At 39.9% G+C, this 19,482-nt stretch overlaps 1 protein-coding gene across 2 annotated transcripts in view; it reads left to right on the top strand.

The window, feature by feature from the left end:
- Window positions 1-19,482, top strand: part of LOC135711063 (fibroblast growth factor receptor homolog 1-like) — a 154,948-nt gene that overhangs the window by 79,423 nt on the left and 56,043 nt on the right. The window lies entirely within an intron of this gene.

Genomic DNA, 19,482 nt, shown 5'->3' with positions numbered 1-19,482 from the left:
TTGTGTTCCATTTTTAATGCAGATTACGAATATGCATTTACCTCAATACCCTTAAAGAACCCAATTGAACTGTCAAGCAGGATACCAAACGAGCAAAATAAATATTCTTTAGTGTTCCCGGAGCCGGTGGACTGCAAGTACTACATTAATTGAAATAAATATTTCAATTATTTTGCATGAAAAAGTTTTTTCGCGTCATTTGGTACATTTTGGTAATGAAAAGTTAGACCTAGCAAACACTTTGAGGTGAATAAGAGCTGAATAAGCCATTTTTTAGCTGAAAAAAAAAACTATGGTCGGTTGAATAAGCTCTCATTCAGCTTGCAATGTTTGTTGGGTAGTATGCATTTGGTTGAAATTGATTCGCAAAATATGCGTGATAGCTGTACTTGTAAGACAAATTCTCATCTCCAACTTTGCTGAACACCAAATGTAGTATAATAAACTAGCTATTGTGTGTTGAATTGTTTAACTATTTTCACTATTTGTAGTATATGTCAAAAAATGCTGGATAAATTTCCCGTCGAATGGCATATTGCATGACATATTTCACATTAATGCTGTGGAGAAATATACGGTTGAAAACACCCCCCTTTTTCGTTACATGCCTCATTTTAGATTTCTTAATGTAACCCCCAGCATAGTAAAACAAGGTGTATTCCTACGTCACAATTTTGTTAGTGAAAAGCCAGGGAAAATATCTCAGCAATCCATAAAGACTACAAACTGAAAAGTGTTTTTAATAAAAAAAATCAATATGGAGGAAATTTGCAAAGAAAGACTACGCGCCATCTTAAGAACACAATTAAACAAACAATAAAACGATAACTATCATAGCTTTCCTATTACTGGTCGTTAGTTTTTTGGTCATATATAAAAAACGGTAAAATACACCACTCTGAAGTTTTCAAGCATAAAAAAATTAAAAATTGTGTATTAATCTTTTAATATTTTTTTCTCTTGATTTTCCATGTGATTTTCCTACACCGAGAACATGTTCGTGTACCATTTTGCCATTCTGTGATGACAGTTGGGGTCTATAGAAATTAGTGACGTTTAACGCACGCACACAAGCGGGTGCATCGCCGTGTAAAGTTGTTTATTATTTTTCTAAGGCTAACCTAAAAAATGTATGAAATTAGATCTCTCAAAATGAGTTTTTTTGTTTTCTGAAGACCACTGTCCTTCTGTGAAGTTTCCAAAATTTTTCTGAATTTATGGAACTTTTGCGCTTCCGCAATTTTCATGGAATTAGAACGAAATAATTCATATAGTTCTACGATTTTCACTGAAGTTCTCAAGATTTTTGTGAAGTTCATCAAACTTGTCTTAAATTATCGACACTAATTTAAAACTTCTTCAATAGTCTAGACTTTCCTGGTGCCTAAACGATTACTGAATTTCTTTAAAGTTATCTAGACTGCCCTGAATTTATCAGTATTTTTTAAGAACCCACAACTTTACTGAAATTAATTAATTTGCCTTGAAGTTTCGAAAATGTTCCTTGAGTATTATAACCATTATTAACACTCGCTTTTACCTGAACTTATCTATGCTCACCTGAAGTTCTCTAAATTTGATTAATATTCCAGTAAATTTTCTGATACATATTCATAATTCCCTGACGCTTCTGACGTTTTAGAATCAATCATAGAATTCTTGGAATACCCTATAATCCCACGGAACTCCTTGTAAGTGCTGCAAATTTGCTTAAGTTAATGGGATTATTCTGAAGCATCCTGATTGTTGCTCGCAGTCCTTCGGATCGAGCATAGAAAACCATTTTACGAAGTATGCTTTCGGCGATACTCAAAATTAAGTTTTCCTTGAAATAAATACTACCAGTCTCACTGCCAACACTCCTATACTCGGTTTTGAGGACGGTAAGTAGCACAAAATATCATGAGCGCAGAACAACAAGCAAACCTAATATCGACCAACAATCAGCTGACGTAATAAAATTGACTTCACACTTATTTTGCTATTCAATTACAAGTGGACAGACAAATTCACTTCACTAAATTAAAAGATGAGAATTTCACCATCTCGTTTCGATCTTCAGTGTCAACAATAACAAATTGCGATGGCTGATCCCACTGCGCGATCAGCTTCATGCGCATGTATGTGTGCCATTCATTTTGGTTACCTTCATCAGCCGTCGAAAACTGTCAGTGGACGGGTGCGTTCACGGTATTCGCCCATTCGCAACTGGGTGTTCACTTTCACCGACCGCCACCCCTTTCGCAACCGGGTGCTCGTTTTTACCAACAGCAACATTCCCCCACCCGTAAACCCTGTCGCTGATTCACTCGGGAACAGTACGGGGATTACTATTTTCCACCTCAATCTCCAAAACGGCTAGCTTCGATACTGGTCGCAGCTTCTCACCCCGGCTGGTCTGCACGGACGCTGAGCGGATTCTCCCCAACTTCCAACGAACACTTGCGTCACCAGACCTCGCTCCCAGGTATTCCGCTTTTCGCCATCAGCCACAAACACCAGATCTCCGATCGCCACTTTTCGATGGTCCAAGTACCACTTCGACCGTCTGTTCAGGGTCGGCAGATACTCCCGCTGCCAACGATCACAAAATCCATCCGCTAACTGCTGCGCTCGACTATAGCTGCTCCGCAACGTATCAGCTAAATCCTCCGGAATCCTCGACGGTAGACATTCCGCCGACGATCGACCACGCAGGAAGTAATTTGGTGTTAGCGCTTCTTTGTCTTTCTTCACGTTGGTTGACACGTACGTAAGTGGACGTGAGTTGACCAGGTTCTCAGCCTCGATCAGTGCAGTCTGCAGGATTTCATCCGTCAGCTTTCGACCATCTGTGAAGACATGCAGTGCCTCTTTCACCGAGCGTACCATTCTCTCCCAAGCGCCTCCCATATGTGGCGCTGAAGGTGGGTTAAACGTCCAACGGATCCTTGCACCAGTAAACGTGTCCGCACAGGCAACGTTGATCTCCTTCAGCAGATCTCAATTGCCACCGACGAAATTCGTACCGTTGTCCGAGAAGATCTCAATCGGACGGCCACGCCACTTCACAAACCTCCTAATCGCCCTTTTGCACGACTCCGTCCCCAACTAACAATTTTAGCTGCAGATTAGCTTATACAGCCAAAAATTGGCTTATACAGTTAATTTTTGCCTGTATAAGCTAGTCTGCAACTAAAATTGTTTGTTGGGTCGTCAGGCTGTACGCCACCTCCAAGTGCACCGCTCTGACAGTTAAGCACGTGAACAATGCCACCATCTTTTCTCCTTCCTTTTTCCAACGGTCACTTCTAGCGGTCCGAAATAATCGATGCCCACGTTTGAAAACGGATCGATCTTCGCAGCCAATCGCTGTTCGGGTAGCGGTGTCATCCTGGGCACAGTTGGCTTTGCCTTTCGGATCTTACACCACATGCACTCCCGCATCACTTGCTCCACCAACACGCGTAGACAAGGGATGTAGTATCGCTGCTGAATTTCGTTCACTACCGTTTCCCTGCTACCGTGGCCATACTGTCGATGATTATGCTGCACCAGTCTCTTGGTCACCACGTGATCTTTCGGCAGAATGATCGGGAACCTCGCATCAAACGCCACGTAGTCAGCCGCCTCGGTTCGAGCTTCCATCCGCACAATCCCATCTTCATCCAGAAATGGCGATAAGCGATAAATCGGACTCGACTTTTCCAGTGGTAAATCTTGAGCTACAGATGAATCCCGATTCTTAATGAGTGTCTTCACCTCGTCCGCGAACTCCTCTGCTTGCACTATCCTCCACAACAACGTTTCGGCAGACATATATTCTTTCTGCCGCAAAAACGTTGGTACACTACTGCTACCGTTCGCACCATCACCGTCCACCGAGAAATATGCTGCATCCTCTCCATCAACCCCTCAGGCAACAGAATATGATGCAGCAGCACGCTTGCGCGTAGTTCTTCTTGAACCTCCACCACCGGACGTTTCTGCTTCGGCCACTCTGACACGTCTTTATGCAGGAACTCCGGACCTCGATACCACCGACTCTCCGACTTGATTTCCGTTCCTTTTCCCCATTTCGTGAGGTCGTCTGCTGGATTGTCCTTCGTAACCACCCAGCGCCAATCTTTAGGGTTTGTGATGCTGAGAATCTCTCCGATTCGGTGGGCAACGAAAGGTTTGTACCTTCGTTGGTCGGAATCCACACACGACACAAAAGTATACGAATCGCACCACAGGAACCACTTCAAAACAGGAACAGAAAGACTATCGCAGATTGACTTCATCAGCCGCGCGCCTAGAACAGCAGCCTCTAGCTCCATTCGTGGCGTAGACAGGTACTGCAATGGTGCCACCTTCGCTTTTGCCTCGATGAATGCGCAGTGAACGATCGCCAGCATCGGGGAACACATGCAGCTGTACCGTATCGTACGCCTTCGAATCTAGTCTGCCCAGATAGCACCTAGGAACTCGGATCTCGTCGATCAGATGGAATAACTGTGTCCATTTCACCCACCGTTCATAATGTTTCTTGGTCAGCCTTTCGTCCCACTTGATTCCGCTACGCCACAAATTCTGCATGATGATGCGGCCATGTATGAGCAGAGGAGCCAAGAACGGCTTCGGATAAAACATACTCATTATACACCGTAACGCAATCCTCTTCGTTGGCCAAGCACCTTCCCGAATGTATGGCTGAAGGTTTTGCCGAATCTCCGTCGAGAAGATGAAGTTATGTCCCTCCGGGTCCCACAACATCCCCAAGACTCGTTCGAATTCGCAGGACTTGTCCACTTCTGGCGCACTTTGACTCTCCAAGCTCCTTTCGTGACCTTTCCGTCCAACTCTGCTTTTTCGAAGGTCGCTTTCAGTGCCTTTTCCACCAGACCCTCCATGAAACCACCAAACGTCTCCAAATTGACCCCTCTAGCGCGACGTTTGCAGTCCACCCACTCCATAGCATAATACGATGGCAGTTTTTGGACTAAACTCTGCATTAGAATTGGGTTCTTCAGGTGGTCAACCAGTCCTGCTGCCTTGAGATGCGGGGTGAATTCTTCAACCGCACTTCCGAACTCGATCACCGACTCCAAACTCTCCGAGCTGGGTCCTTCTAGCTGTTGAACTTTGGTTGCTAACCTGGTTGATAGAATTTCCAACGCTCTACTCTTCAGCGCGTCTTGTAAGCGAACCAGATTCTCGGCGTTGGTGAATCCACACGACAAGTTTGCTTGCTCATAGGCGCTGATGAATATCGGCCACTCTTCGGCTGCTCCGTAGAACTTGGGTAGACTCCGTGGAAAGACCTGGCGGGATGCTATTTGGAGCCGTGTTGGTCCTTCCACAATGACTTCATCATCGGAGTCCCCGCCACCAAGGATTGCGTCATCATCCTTTTTAAAAGAAGGGCGTGGCAGTACCGGATTCGATGCACGCTTGATGCTCTTCTTCTTGGTGCTGACTTTCGAGACTTTTTTGCGAATACTTCGAAGTACTCGGAAGTTCGCTGAATATCATTGAAACATCTTAAAATATCTAAATTCAGTTCTCTGGAATTTCTTGAAGATATCGCTGCTTGCTAAAAGTTCTCGCTTCTTATTAATGGATCTTCGTTAATGTTCTCTAATCAACTAAGCTAAATTTCGCTTTTTTAAGTTGTTGAAATCTCCATGATATTACACCCTAAAAATACTCTCACGGTTTACAGATTTTCATAAAATTTCCAGAAATTCTCTCGGAGCTTTGCTGAAGTTTTCGGAAATTCACTGAGTTTCTCGAAACTTCTTTAAGGTTTCTAATATTTCCTTGAAATTATTTGAACTGCCCTTTGATTCTCTGACCTGTCTTGATGTTCTTGAAGCTTCCATAAAGCTCGTAGTTCTATTGAAGATTTTGGTTCTGCTCGGAAATAAATAGAATTCCCGTAAACACCTTCAAATCTCCCTTAAATTCTCTGACTTCTGTGTCTTCTGTTCATAAATTATCTGAAGGTCTCTGTACTTCCCTGAAATTTGCGGAACATCTTAAGGGTTCTCGATTTGTTTTTCAGCACATCACGGAACTCTTGAATTTATCTAAATTCACGATTATAGAGTTTTAATCTATATAGCTTTTCTGAGGTGCTTAGAACTTCTTAAAAATTTGCACAATACCCTCAAGTTTTCTCAATTTCTCAAGTTCGCTTGCCACCTATGAAGTTCTCTGAAATTCTTGGAACTTCGTACAAGTTCCTGAAAAGTCTCGGATGTTAAAAGAACCGCTTTGATGTTCTTACAGCTTCCAGTATGTTTCCCATATTTTCAGCGTATAAACTTCTCTTATGTTCCTGCAGTTTGTTTATAGAGTTCCACTGAAATTTTTAGCATTTCCTTTCATTCCTCAGAACCTCTCCAAAGTTCATACAATTGTTGTAAAGTTAATGGGACTACATTGAAGATCTCTAATCTTTCATAAAGTTAATTAAGAACTTCATTCATTCATTTATTTTTTAACTTAATTCTGGCACTTTAAATATTTTCAATATCTTGAACTTGTACATGGAATACGAAACTTCAAGACATTGAATATTTTTAGATCTTGGACTTACATACTAGGAAAACTCAGATAATTTTATCCAGAAAAATGAGTAGACAGATTAAACATCACAACGCAAAGAATATTCAATCTTGAAATAAATTCATGCTAAAAAAGTTGGAAATAGTGACTTATTACAAGAAAAAGTGACTTTAGTAACTTGGCCTTAAAAAAAGAGACTTTTTAGTGACTGACTTGAAAAAATTTACCATTTCACTAAAAAGTGACTCGCTACCAGCCCTGCTAATAACTATAACCGATATTTTTCTGTTCAGTTGGTTTTTGGCACAGCAACTCCAATCTTGTTAAAAAAATTCCAGCAGTCATCTTTTCAACTTTATAATTTTATTGAGCTACTTTGGCATAAGCCTCTATTTCCGTCATTTCGAGTAAAAAACATTAAAAATATCTATGATGCCATCTGTGTCAATAATTCAGTGTTCACTCGGCTGTCGACAGAAGCAGATCACTATCAATGTGTGTCATGCGATCGTCTGTTTACTCGGCAGCAACCATTGTGTGGTCCTCCTCATTGTTCTTCATCAGCAGTTCTTTCGGTCGATGCGTCGTCGACTTTGGAAAGCAACCGTTTCGTGACGATTGTGTGAGTGATGACCACGTTTTGCGTCCATTGCTGCAATGGAAGCGCTCTGACCCTCGTTGGCGAATCTGCCATACAATGAAACCACTGGAAGCGGCTCCCGTAAGCCTCTTTTTGGATAGCGGAAGATAAAATGTTTATTGTGGTGTACCTTTTGACTATAGTTTTAACATGTATTGTATAGTGAACAAGAATCCTCGGCTCTGTAAAGTTAATTCGTTTGAGCCTTATCAAATAAATTAATAAAAAAAAAATCTGTGTCAATAATCACCGTGGACAATTCAATAGTACATTTGTTCCGATATTTCATTGCTGTATGATACCATGTTTCGGATATTTCAACCCAATCCTAGTGAAACCGCAATCGCAATTTGTCACAGTGGTAGTTTAAAAATAATCCTCTCAGTCAACTTCCATTCGAATCATCCCAGTTTCCAGCAAGCACATCTTGCGTCAGAAGCGTGTCCTTGCGACTGCCATAATTGCCCCATTAGCGACACCATTTCAGCCCGTCCGAAGCCGTTAAACAGTGCAACCAAGTCGTGAGATGCATTTTTGCCTAGTCCACCAGTCCTCCTAGTATGCCCTCTCCAACGATTATCCGGGAATGGGCTGTCCGCCATCGCTTCTCGCTTCTGTGCACCTTTTTCGGGAACCCTGTTGCTATTCAACAATTCTGCCTCGTCTCGATGCCATTTTTCAGTTTCTCCTGTCATTACTTCAACAATAGCAGTAGGTGCGTGTCGAAACGGTTCTCACACCTGCTACTCTCCGCCACAGTTTGCGCGCACACATTCCAGAACAAAAAGGTTTAACCGTGACTTGAATTAATCGGATGGGGCAATTTGTCTGCAGCCCTCATACGGCCACGTGACGCTTTGGCTAGTGCAACGACGTCCGTCTGGCATCACTTACTTCGTTGGTCAGGCGAAATCACCCGGGTAACTCACTTGGAAATGGTCAGCACCTTAGTATATCGAAACATCCTATATTTACGTAATGCCTACGCCTCCACCTCCACGTCACTGAAAGTGCTAGAAAAGCGATTGCGAAACTGTTGAAAGATACAATTTAATTTTAATGTTTCAATTTAGATGCTGCCCATCGACTGGCTCTTGACTGCTAAGTGATCGTTTCCAGATAAAACTGAGTCACTCTTGTTCCCTACGATCGCGAATGTGTGCCCGCTCAGAAATGGATCAGAGATCAATTATAATGTAAAACATCCTTTCCTCGCGAGAGGCAGCCCTGTCAATCTGTTGACATAACCTCTTCCAACATTTTTAAAACAGACGACCAACCGCCGCGCTGTCGATTTTGAATTTGAACCACATTCATACGAGCGCTTCTGTTCCTAACGGCGTAATTGTGTGTTTACCTATCGGTACAAATTAAGTCCGAAATGATATTTACAGACTCTCACAGCAGCGGCCTCGTCATCAGCTGACCTGACGCAGTCTGGGGTAGTGGTGGACCTGGACGACAACGACAACGAACGACGCATGATGTGTTTATTTGCCTGTTCTGGGGGGTTCCTAATTTTGGAAGCGAAACACTCAACTTACTAATTTCAAACGACGCACGCCAAGCTGTTAACACTGCAGCGTAAGCGTAGTACCATCTCCGTGTCTAGAGTCGTTTCCGGGGAGAACCAGTTGACGACAACGACGACCACGATATGGGCGGTAATGTACGGTGAGGAACACATTGATGGCACTAATAAGTATTTGCTTCCGATTTGGTCTTCGGAGACACCCAGAGGAAGCAGCGGGGTTGCGGTGTGTAATTGTTGTCTCCATTTTCGGACCCTCCAACTTGCACCGGCTATGGACAGCCATTAGACGTATGGACATAAAAGCAATGTTGTACTTCCTGCAAGTGTCGATTGTCGTTTGGGAAATGTTCGTCTGCATTTGGATGAACAGTTGTGCAATGCGACGTTGTCCTTAATTTTGAACAGCCATCATCGAGTGTTACGGTGTTCGATACAATCATTCAAATGTGCAATTTATGGACCTGTTTGCATGCAAAATTATGGCTTATGGTTGCAGATTTTGAAACAGGTTCTTATTGCATGAAGACATGGTTTGTTATGGTATAAGGCGCATTTGTGAAGCACTACAGCTACTACAGGTCATATAGTAACCGAGGATCTTTGAGAGTCAACAATTTTCCCAACTGTCCAGGATTTAATTTTGCTTGCTTCACAATATATAAAGTCATGCAACTGATAATTGAAAATTAAAATGTATCTACATTTACACATGACAAATCCAATCTTTCTTGTTATTATTTATTAAATGCTTTTGGTGTGAAATGTATTTGCGTTTAATTTCCTTGAATGGCCTTAAAAATTTTGGAGGTGTGACTTTCAATTTAACGAGAGAGTGTAGCTAATTTGCCTTTGTATGAAAGAGAACTACAGCCATCCCCCGAAAAACGCGTTACGTACTAAGTTCTACCCACCGCTTTTTCTCAGCGGTTTTTTAATCAGTTGGTCTGATTTTTTGCATGTGAATAGTTTCAATGGAGAACTACACACTTAGAAAAAACTAATTTTACGGACGGTGAAGGAATCCATCTTTGACACAAAAGATGAAACGTAAACAAACATGTCATGTATTATTAAGTGCTCCAAGACTGAAAAGTTCGTTGCTCGACGAAAAGTACGTTTGATTGAACTATATTTCGCGTGCACAGGGTGGGGCAACTGCCCCTCCTTTTATAAATAAGATTTTTATTTCCACATTTACAAAATTATGATATAAAATAACTTGATTTCTTGATAACTTGATTTGAAGGTAAAATAAGTTCATTTCATAATATAAGGGCACTGAAAACCTTTTATTGCGTCAATGCCTTTGAGATGGTGCATGAAGGGACAAACTTCAATGAAATTGTTTGGTCAAAAAATTGCACCACAGTCGTGCATACAAAAAAAAAATGCTGGCGTAAATTGGGACGGTAAATTGGGTAAAAAGAGGAGGGTAAATTTAAGGTTGAAAAAATTCACCTTCGTGGTGGTAAATCGAAGAAAAAGGTTTTTATTTAATATTTCTGGTGTAAAAATGTCATCAAGGTGGTGCATCTAATAAAAATCAATAACTCTGGTGGAAAAATTGAATCACGCTAAGGTGAAAATTTAACTGAAAATTTCTGGTGGAAAGTTTGCACCACTGGGGTGAATGTAGAAGCAAGGTTTATGAAGAGGCAAAGCCTGAAAATTTCACCACAAAGGTGCATGGTGAAACAAACTTCACTGACAATTTTTGGAGCACCGTTCTGGTGAATGGAGGAGCATGCTTTATTGAAAATGTCTGGTGTAAAATTTACATCGCTCTGATAAATAAAATGAACAGAAAATTTCTGGAGGAAAACTTGCACTGGTCTGGTAAATGATAATTTAAATTTAAGCTATATTTAAAATTTATGGTGGAAAGTCTGCACCGTCTTGGTGAACGGATGGTCAAGCTTTTCGAAAAAAAAAATTCTGGTGTAAAATTTGCACCATTCTGATGATTGGACGGAAGCTGCTTACTGAACATTTATGATGAAAAATCTGAAAATAGAGGCAAGCTTTATTTGGTGGAAAACCTGCAACATTCTTATGATAGGAGAAGCAAGCTATTTTGAAAATGTTTGGTGGAAAATGGAAAAAGGATATCTGCACTAATCAGAAGATTGGAAAAGCAATTTTTATTGAACATTAACGGTGGAAAATTTGCATCGTTCTGGTCAATTGAAATTATCAGGTGTAAAATTTTCTGGGGGCAAGTTTGTATTTCTGGTGTAAGATTTGCAACAATCTACTGCATGGAGGGGCAGAAAAAACTACAACGTTTTGGTGAATGGACGGACAACTTAAACTTGACTTCCGAGAAGAACCTCAAGGGTATTGCATTCTGAGGACAGTTCAAAAAGAAAATATTTCTGGGGATGATTCCATCAAAATTCTGCAAATAATTTCTAGTGAATTCTGCAGATAGTTCCAAGATAATTTCGAAAAGAATACCGAGAAAATTAAAATTTGAATAAAATTCCAGAGGATGTTGAGGAAAATTTCAAGCTCATTCTGGGAAGAATTTCAGGAGAATACCGGGGTAAATTCTTCTGAAACTTTAGGGGAATTTCAGTTCCAAGGTGTTCTGAGAAAAAAAATGTTCCAAAATATTCCGAGAAGAACCTCAAGGATATTGAATTCTTAGGAAAGTTCCAAAATATATCTGAGGAGAATTCAAAGAAAATTCTGTGGAAAATTTCTAGTGCATCCTGCAGATATTTCCAAGATAATTTCGAAAAGAATACCTAGAAAATCAAATTTTGAGTGAAATTCCAAAGGGATTTTAAGCAAAATTTCAAGCGAATTTCGAGGATAATTTCTAGCTCATTCCGGGAAAAACTTCTGAAAATCTAAAGGAATTTCAGTTCCAAGGTGTTCTGAAAAAAAATATGAAGAGTTCTAAACATAATTCCAGTAGACTTCTGAGAAGAATTTCAATAAAGCTTTTAGGAGCGTTCTAAAAAAATCCGAGAAGAACCTCGGATACTGAATTCTGAGGACAGTTCCAAAGGATTTCTGGGGAGTATTCCAAGAAAATTCTGCGAATATTTTTTAGTGAATCCTACAAATAGTTCCAAGATAATTCCGAAAAGAATACCTAGAAAATTAAATTTTGAGTGAATTCCAAAGGGGTTTTGAGGAAAATTTCAAGGGAATACCGATAATTTCTAGCTCATTCCGCGAATTATTCTGGATAATACTGAGGAAATTCTTCTGAAACTCTAAGGGAATTTCAGTTCCAAGAAGTTCTGAGTAAAAGTCAAGGAGAGTTCTAAAAATAATTACAGAGGACTTCTGGGAAGAATTTCAAAAGAACTCATAGAGTTCTAAAAATTTCGAAAAGAACCTCAAGGAATTCTGAGGATGGACTTTTTTGCAACTGTACAAAGTTTAAAGACAGATTTGTATTCCCTAATTGAAAAGTGGGTATTAGTCGAGGGGGGCGACACAACTAAATCTCAATTTTAGATGCTCAAAAAATCTCACACTAGCGAATCAATCTTCGACAAATCTTCTTGCATTTCTCGCATCTAAATGCATCGCGCATCATCTTTTTTGCAGGAAATCTCCAGAATCGTCATCAATCTTCTTTCTATCTACTCAGCGTGCGAGCAGCTAGCCACAGCACAACACAATCTTTACTGCAGCGTAGATAGAGTCGTCCCCCTCGGTATTAGTTTGCCATTGAACCTTGGTCTATTGTTGTCGTAGTAAAAATTCATCTAAGAATCTTTCAAGTTATTTGTTACCACAATAAATTCGGGTTTGTTCTTTATATCATCTTTAAAACATGTGAATGTTTGGCATCATTTTCTGTCACCCAGACTGGCGGTACCTTGGGACAGGGTTGACATGATCAATCCTTCGCACAAGTCGTCATTCCGTTAACAATCCTGTACCCGCTTGTCAAAATAGTTTTGTACGCATTTGTTTGAATCGTTACATATTTTTTAAACCTTTTTAATGATCTTGGCATTTAGGTCAAAATTTGAAAAACATAGAACTAGAATATCAGTAATCTCAATACAGCGACTTTGGACGTGAGCCTCGTCCCAGATCACCATGGCAAGATAGTAGATATAGAATGAATATAGTGGACATGAAACTGACCACACCAACCAACGAGGAAGGAGTCAACATCGAACCAGGAACGGAAATTAATGCAGATTTATCTCCCTACGAAAACAAGAAAAACCCGGAAAAGGCGGAATCATGTCAAAACTGACCACGGACGATCTACGGAAGGAAATAGCCGGTGAAGCACGGACTGAAAAACGAAGCGTTAGAGAAAAACTCCAAGGGATTCCAAATGAAGCAATTAACGGCGGTGGAAGAGCAGAATATGGTGAGAGCTGTCCAAATTAAAAATCAAAATTAAACTAAAAACATACCAGGCTTGAAAAGAATATTTTCGAATGAACCTGGAAGTGTGTATATATAACCAATATCCATTTGATAACGGTAATGCATACATGCGGGGCTTATTGTAAGTGAAAGTAACCTCGGAATGGGCGTGACTCTCCAGACATTCTGAAATGGGTTGCTGGTGAAAGCTCTACCTTCTAACTCCCGGACTAAAGCTGTCTACAATAACCATAAATGCGACATTGTAGAGAGAGTTCTTCCATAATAACACTGCCGGCCAGTGGGGGTTAGAGGGAATACACACACATACACACAAATTTGAAAAAATAGAACTAATTTCCATTGTCTGTCTGAAAGCAGTTTGCATTGAAGAAGATAAACCACCACCGGAAAAAAATAAATAAAATTTGTTAAATTGAACAGTAGAAAAACAGTGGTGGGTGGACAGCACCATCCACCATGCACTTTGGAGTACTCCCCCATGCCCAAATTAAATGCACCAAAGAAAAAACATTGCCCCTCCTTAACAAGATTTCTGTGCACGCTAGTGCGTCAGCACGGAAAATAAGATCGACGGAAAACAAATCAAGGAAGAAAAAAAGGTACATGAGGTACATGAGCAAAAATCACCATCTTAGCGCGCCCCTTGGTGGGACTTGGTATGGGAGCAAGCTGTCAACGAATAGATTTAGTGTCAACGATCAAAAATTTAAATCTTGATTTAAAAATCGAGATGAATGTCTACGGGATCAATAAAAATATCGTTGTGCTCAGAAAACGAACCTACATGAGATGATGTATAAAAATCGGTATATTTTTTGAACATAAACAATTGTAAAACTCACAATTTTAACATAAAAACTTTCTAGCTACATGGATGTAATGTCGGTCTACTGCATAGGCGTAGCCAGAGGAGAGCATGGGGGAGCAACACAAAGGCTTTCGGTGAAATGGCGTTCGGTAAAATGTCATTCGGCCAAATTTTCCATAGTAAATCTTTTTTTCGCCCCTCTCTAGCTCAAAACCTGGCTACGCCCTTGGTCTACTGTACTCAAATTGGGTCTATAAATGGATGCAACTTCTTCCTATCGAAGATGAACTTCGATCTACAAAGGTTCGGCAAGTGAAATCGTGCTTCTTGTTCACTCCTTATCATTCATATGTAAACACATTGTTGACGTCACTTCCATTTCTCGCGTAAGAACTGATGAGGATGAAAGAGACAGTGTTTTCTTTCCAGTTGACCCAGATTGATAAAATTATTCAAGTAATCGTAGTAATTTCGGTAATCGAGAGTAATAAAAGTAGTTTCAAAGTAATAAAGTATTTTTTATTAACTGATAAGTAATCAGAGTAATTTTCAGTAATCTGACTGGCACTGACCGGTAATTAACGCTGGTAGAAAGCCCTCGGGATTAACTGGACGCTATTTCCAAACAACCCAAATTTGAGTAGGTTCTCAGGATATGAGTAGATCCTACTCAAATTTGGGTTGCTTAGTAACAGCGTGAGTATACCGTTTCGATTCGTCCTTTTAGGCAAAGATCTAAGAGGAAGAGGTGTCAATTGGCGTTGACGGCGACTCTGTAGCTCTTTACTCCTATGAGAAAATCCATAAGCAAACGTCAGACTGTGCGTGAAACAAGGCGGACTTTGTACTATCCTTTCACTCCACCGAAAATTCCCATAAGAAACTGTCTATATTTGCTGAAAGAGCAAATTGGATTCTTCCTCTTTTATTTCTATCTCTACCTCTATCTTTATCTAACTAGGATTGGGCGATCTTGGATCGATTTTTGGAAGATCGATCATTTTCACTCCGATTTCCGATTTTTTGGATCGATTCTTTGTCCACGTAAAGATCGATAAAATCGATTTTTTTCTTACGATCTTTTTATCTTCAAAAAAAAAATAGGTTTTCAATTTTTTAAGTGTATTTACATCGAAAAAACGATTTACTCTCATCCCAGACTGCGTGGTATATTTAACGAACATAACGTTAACATCAGGATAACCCCCTATGTTTTAGGTGGATTACAATGACGTCACTGGCCAGGGGGTAAGTCACTGCCACCTTGTGTTTGTGCTTATTGTGTTTCATGTGTGTTTTTGGGTGTCGGAAGGTGTTTCTGGGTGCTTCATCGTATTGACGGAGTTGTCAAAACATTAACAGAAAAAAATAAATTTACTGGCAACCATATCCTCAATCATAACATAACGCTGAAAATGACAGACCCCCTTTGATTCCTTTGCTGTTGTTTGTTAACAGAAATAGCACAACCGGCAGGAGGATTATTTGGAGCTTGAATGTCCGCAGCCCAGAGCACTGGATATCAGAGTAAGACATGGAAAGGACCGCCAGCTATACCACTGACTTGCTGCGTCAGAATCAGTAATAGACCTGGTAATAGAGTTCCATAAGTGTTTCGCAACTGTAGAGATCGAAAATTAGTTCGCTTTAGGAGAAGGCTAACTACATCAACCTGGTCTATACAAGGTGTGGAATTGTAAGCCTGAATGCAATGGTACACTTCGTTTTTCACTCGGCTTTCATTCCGCTTCGCACGATTCGTTTCTGACCCGTGTTCGAGTTTTCGGGTGCCTTGGGGTACCAACGTAAACAAGCATGTTAAAAAAAAATAACAAAGATCGATCTACCAAAAATCGATTCTTTGGTACCGATTTAATCAGTGTATCGATTCTAGAGCCAAATATAGATCGATCCGCCAAGATCGATCTTTTTCTGAAGATCGCCCAATCCTATATCTAACTCTATCTCTATCTTACGCACATGAAATCGGCCAATCAGGAGCTGGTTCACGAAATTCGACATTTGCTTATGGGGTTTTCCTATAGGAGTAAACAGTTGCAGAGTCGTCGTCAACGCGATTGGTTTCACCCTGGGGGGGAGACACAAATAGCACACACGGCATTCATTTTATTGAGTTCTCCATGCAGGATCTCACGAGCACTACACTGCCCATAATCCCATATCAGTCCGATATGGAAAAAGTAGGCACAAGTTACGAAGTGCGATTCCCATGTAAATATTTGAAAAATCATAGTAAATATATTAATATTTTTTTTCAAGTTAAAATCAGTTGCATTGAAGCTTGCATGTTTTGTTATATCAGCGAAAAATATGGCAACTCGAAAATCAGAACTGTAACTTTACCTCTGGAGAATTGAATTTAATGATGGGACTGATATGCGATTACTTTGCTTGATGGGACGAACTGACTTGATGATGTTTTCACATTTTTCACTTTCAAAATACGAAATTTTATCACGTAATATGAAAGTAGATGCCAATTGATAGTGGAAAACGTTGTTATCGTGAAATTGACGAAAATCCACATGGGACTGATATGCGATTATAGGCAGTACACTAATAATATAATTTTACACACACTAGCGTATACTGTCATGTAAACGGTAAGATCAACCCCCTGCAATGAGATCCAGTTCTTGAAACTGCCGAAAACATCAGCAGCGCTGTTGCTCCATAACATATTTAAGCTCCGACCATGTAACTTTAAATGCGGCAAGGTTGCAAACAATGTAATGCCCTAAAAATGATTTTTAATTTCCCGCAAGGGTCAATAAAAATTAATATCGTTATCACAGACAAACATAAATAACTCTTAGAAGAAATTCTTCAAAAATATCGTCAAGCGTGCACATTAGCACCCTCTATCTTGCACATTCCGAAGCATTGATTTGCAACCGAAGCATCCCTCGTCCATGCAATTTTTTCACTAGTTGCTTTTCCCTCGGTCTGTCAACGCGTCAGCTGTGTTGAATAAAAGCAAAACAAATGCAAGTCAGTGATGCCGGTTCTACGAAGTATTCAGTATTGATTGAATTTATCAGAAATACGGATCCGTATGACAGAAGCTCAGTCTATTTTTAGGGATTTGTTTTGTTTGATTTGCGTGATTTTTATTTTGCTGGAAACAAGCTTTTAATCGTGATAATGTATCACCTTTCTAGCACCGACCATCACTTTAATATGTACTCAGGAAAAAATAAATAATATGTATCAATCAATGTTATTCATGACGATGTATTGCAGTGTTCACTCGGCTGTCGACAAAAGCAGGCCACTCTCGATGTGTGCTACGCGATCGTCTGTTTTCTCGGCAGCAACCATTGTGTGATCCTCCTCATTGTTCTTCATCAGCAGTTCTTTCGGTCGATGCGTCGTCGACTTTGGAAAGCAACCGTTTCGTGATGAGTGTGTGAGTGCTGACCACGTTTTGTGTCCATTGCTGCAATGGACGCGCTCTGACCCTCGTTGGCATACAACAATTTGTCATACAATGAAACTACTGGAAGCGGCTCCAGTTCTGATGGAGGAGGCTTTTTGGATAGCGGAAGATAAAGTGTTTATTGTGTTGTATCTTTTGACTATATTGTTAAGATGTTTTGTATAGTGACCAAGAATTCTCGGCTCTGTAAAGTTAATTCGGCTGAGCCTTATCAAATAAATTAATAAACAAAAAAAAAATGACGATGTATTGAACTCATTGATTGTAAAATTGGATACAATATTACACTCATTAAAATGATTTGTTGTCAAAATCTGTGTACATCGTATAGCGTAATATTACACTACAAGCGGAACGACCAATACGCAGCATTTAGAATGTTATATTCAATGCATTCCTGACGTTACTGAAAACTGCGATAGCATCAGATTGCGGGATTGCTAGTGTATTATAACGCTTTGTTGATTATTCATGAACTCTTGATTGCTGGGAACGAGGCTGGGAATGCTTGTGAATATTTGAGATGGATAAAAGGGTGAAAAAAAGAGGTGAACGCTGAAGCTTTTTCACATTTAAATCGCTGTGAAGCAGCTGAAAAATGTTGAAAGAATTTATATCTGTAACTGTATCCAGTTTGTTTTTGTTTGCTAATCTGGTTAAATGTTGCACTTAATTTTATTAAAGATAAATCTTCCAGCTCAAATCTTTGTAGGGTAAGCGGTGGGACCATCATCTTTACCATCAATAACTTTTATTTCTGTATTCGTCAGATTAGTATGTGGGATGCCTTCCCAAGAAACAATGAAATGTGATTTGTTGCGTTACCTCCATATTTCAAGAGTTGACATCTACTAAATTGACCTGAAAACGAACTAGCACCACTGATAAGTTGAAAATGTGCTGACTTGCTTGACGGTTCAGTGGTGCCACCATGACAAATGCGAGCACATTCCGAACTGAAACCTTATTTGCGAAGAATGTGATTGTGAGTGTTATGTCTGTTTGTCTGTGTCGTTATTTTCGAATTAACAAACACAATTTGCGTGAATCATGCTTTACTATAACGTTATCTTGAAAACTTACTCTATTTTCCGCTACGCAGCGCAAAATGTACCAAACTTAATCGTTGAGGAAAAGGAGGAGCTGTCAAATTAGCACCAGATCACCAGAGAAATTTGGCTTCACTCGATTTGTTCGCAGATAACAAGCGCTGCAGTCCTGTGGGTAAGATCTAAGAATCTAACATCCATGTATGAGTAAAAGTTAACCCATTGTCAATACATGTGGCACTACTAATTAATGAGTATACCCATTAATTAGTAACTGTTGGCGACTGTTAGCAGCAACTCATTGTTGTTAAAATAATTTACTCATTAATGAGTAAAGCCACTTCTATTAAAAATGGGTTAACTTTTACTCATAAAAGGGTATTTGATTATTACCGTACAAGCCTACCCTACGGTTTGTTTTCGTTTTGTTGTTTATTTTTACATTAGAATGACAGTTCTTACAGCAAACAAAAAAAATCTCACAGCTAACAAAAAAATTCAACTCACTAACACACGAAAATCGCACCAATACGATGGTTTTTTACAATGAATTTACATGAATTCTAGATTTTTAGGGGGGTACTCAGTTTGAAAAATCACCCAAACGAGGGGTAAGACACAAGATATCTTGTGTTTCTCAAGTCATTTCCTACAAAAAAACTCTTGGACGGCAATGTCGTAACATGCTTTAGTTAAGCAGTATACAACCGACATCGGCACAACATACCAAAATTCATAAAGAGGGCGGTACCAAAAAAATAGGACGTGTTAGGATGTAAGTTTGTTCGAGACTTTTACTCAGGGATCCATGAGAAAGTAAAATAAATTGAATTTTCTCAGTCCTATAGAGTTTTGTTGCACAGTGATAATTTTATGCTCTGACCGCCAGGCACTGCCCGCCGAATTTTCCCAGCGTAGGTTTCACTGCTCGCCCATGTGAACTTAGGACAATTTTTTTCTTTCTTATGTTTAGATACAGTTCCAATCTGCGTACGAGAGATGAACTAGCCTTCGAAATCTCTTAAACAGTCTTGTAAGCGGTCACGGTAGTCGACACATTTTCTGTGATAATCGACTGTCTTT

This window comes from Ochlerotatus camptorhynchus, unplaced genomic scaffold, assembly GCF_037179485.1.
Source record: "Ochlerotatus camptorhynchus isolate MF236.1 unplaced genomic scaffold, CSIRO-AGI_Acam_v1.1 ptg000417l, whole genome shotgun sequence".
Lineage (NCBI taxonomy): Eukaryota > Metazoa > Arthropoda > Insecta > Diptera > Culicidae > Ochlerotatus > Ochlerotatus camptorhynchus.
Note: the sequence above shows the minus strand (reverse complement) of the source record. Positions and strands in the feature narration are given on the sequence as shown.